General features: G+C 50.2%; 1 non-coding gene across 1 annotated transcript; it reads left to right on the forward strand.

The window, feature by feature from the left end:
• Nucleotides 1-1,089: 1,089 nt before the first annotated feature.
• On the forward strand, nucleotides 1,090-1,244 carry LOC126876712 (5.8S ribosomal RNA). The gene has a single exon (XR_007694455.1). It is a non-coding gene; the product is annotated as a 5.8S ribosomal RNA (ribosomal RNA).
• Nucleotides 1,245-2,500: the final 1,256 nt, after the last annotated feature.

Below are 2,500 nucleotides of genomic sequence, written 5' to 3' on the forward strand. Positions count from 1 at the left end.
TCGAATTTTTTATTTACACACTACCTGAACGAGACTTAAAGTTTCATCCAGTTTGTCGTCTATCATCTCATATATAATATACCGTTCAGAGGGGACCGGCTGTCTATCCTCGTTGTCGTGAGTCGGACACCCGTGCCGTCGCTAGAGTTTTTCAAACTCTGCTTCTGGATGTTGGGACGAAAGACCGCGCGAGGACGATGGATGCGTGTCCCATCGAATTTTTGATTTACAAGACACACACTACCTGAACGAGACTAAAGTTTCATCGAGTTTATCGTCGCATAACCCGTTCGGAGGGGACCGGCTGTCTATCCTCGTTGTCGTGAGTCGGACACCCGTGCCGTCGCTAGAGTTTTTCAAACTCTGCTTCTGGATATCGGGACGAAAGACCGCGCGAGGACGATGGCTGCGAGTCCCATCGAATTTTTGTTTTTTTTTTTTTTTTTAAAGAAAAAACACCACCCGAACGGAGATGTGTTCTATCTTTCGTCGATTTTTCATGCTTTCAGTCGGTCGCGTGGTCGCCATCCGTTCGGAGGGGATCGCCGGCTTCGAAACCTCGATGTCGTGAGTCGGACACCCGTGCCGTCGCTAGAGTTTTTCAAACTCTGCTTCTGGATATTGGGACGAAAGACCGCTCGAGGCGGACGGCCGCGCGAATCCCATCGAATCTTTACTATCACCCGAACGATGGAGAGATGCACGCGCGCTGTTTCTTGAATAATTGGACGAGAGAGTAGAATCAAACACATATATAACATGGGCTAGCCACCGTGCTTACTCGTTCGCGAGATCGTGTGCTGTACAGAGGATTCAGAATCGGGTGTATATATCCCCGTCGTTTCCTGACGAACGGAGCTTCGATCTCGATGGTTGTTATATATCATAATGTACTTTACGCCCGGCCGGCGAACGCGCGTATCTTCGCGCGTTCGTCGTTTTCTTTTTTTTTCGAACGTTTTTGTGTCGTCAATCCTATGGCGACTTCTGCGCGTTCGATTCCCGTTGGTCGAACGTGACGGAACTCGGCTTCGCTAGAACCGAGAAGAGTACATTTGAGTATTGAACTGTTGTAAATTTATAAAAGATTACCCTGAACGGTGGATCACTTGGCTCGTGGGTCGATGAAGAACGCAGCTAATTGCGCGTCAACGTGTGAACTGCAGGACACATGAACATCGACATTTCGAACGCACATTGCGGTCCACGGATACAATTCCTGGACCACGCCTGGCTGAGGGTTGCTCACGTAAACCTAAGACTGCTTGCGTTGCGTATCGTTACTCTCCGTATCTGTCTCTCTCTGTCCCTTCTTGCCTTAACAACCCGCCGTCGTTCTTCTTTATATAAGAGAACGTTTCAGAGTCGGACGAAGGTACAAGAACGAGGATACGAATAAGAGCGGACGGAGAGAACATACGCGACGTACGAGCGATTGTTGGACGCTCGTCGGCGTTCGTCGCGGTCGTGCAGAGACCGTGCAAGTCGTACGCATGCTCGATATATAATCTATCGTGTTCACGGGAGACTACGAAACTCTACCTCTGTCTCTCTCTGTCCCTTCTTGCCTTGACAACCCGCCGTCGTTCTTCTTAAAAATTATAAGAGAACGTTTCAGAGTCGGACGAAGGTATACGAAGGGATACGAATAAGAGCGGAGAGAACCGGTCACGGACCTGCGTGAGTGCTCGCGGCGTCGTGAGTCGTCCTTACGAGGGCGACCGCCCGCTTATGCACCGCTTCGTGTATCGGTTATCGAACGTATATACTCGTAGTGTTCTCCTCGTGACCGATTTTTTTTTCATATCAGGCGATATATGCTACGTTTGCCGGTGTTCGACGCACGAAGGTCCGCGCCCCCGACGTCGTCTTAAAAGAATATTATATTTGGCGAGACTGAGAGAGAAAGCAAATATGGGAACTCGGTCGAGAGAGGAGAGAAGAGAGAACCAAAAAAAAACCTAAACTCGATGGCGTGCGAAACTTTGCCATAATCTACCGTCTTTTCTTAAGACTCTCGTACAGCCCCAGGGATCGAATGCCCACTCCGTCTCTTCGCGAAAGCGACTGACAACAACGAGGACCGTCGCATCGATGGGTCGTCGTTGCGTTTTACACGCTCTGTGCTTTTTTACAAGCCCCGAAAGTATCAGCCGTAGATCCGGGAACGCACACGCGAGATTTCTTCGAGCGCTCTGACGACTTAGGGAGGTATGATCCCCAGCGTCGCGCGGAGATCGGAGAGTACACGTACTCGTATCGGGACGAATTTTCCCCGTCGTCGTGTATCTCTCTGCCCGCGCGCCTGGCTCCCGAAAAGCCACGTTCGTCGGAAATCTTACATATTATATATGTAACGCGTGTGCGAACTAGCGTGTGTCTAAGATCGGCTATACACGGGTGCTGCTGTAACTACAAGCTCGAGGTGTTTTCCGCAGCGTTTCTGTACCCGAGGAAGATGCGCATGTGAGTCCGTTACGAAGTTGTTCGTACGGTCGTC

Source organism: Bombus huntii, unplaced genomic scaffold, assembly GCF_024542735.1.
Source record: "Bombus huntii isolate Logan2020A unplaced genomic scaffold, iyBomHunt1.1 ctg00000090.1, whole genome shotgun sequence".
In the NCBI taxonomy this organism is placed as follows: domain Eukaryota; kingdom Metazoa; phylum Arthropoda; class Insecta; order Hymenoptera; family Apidae; genus Bombus; species Bombus huntii.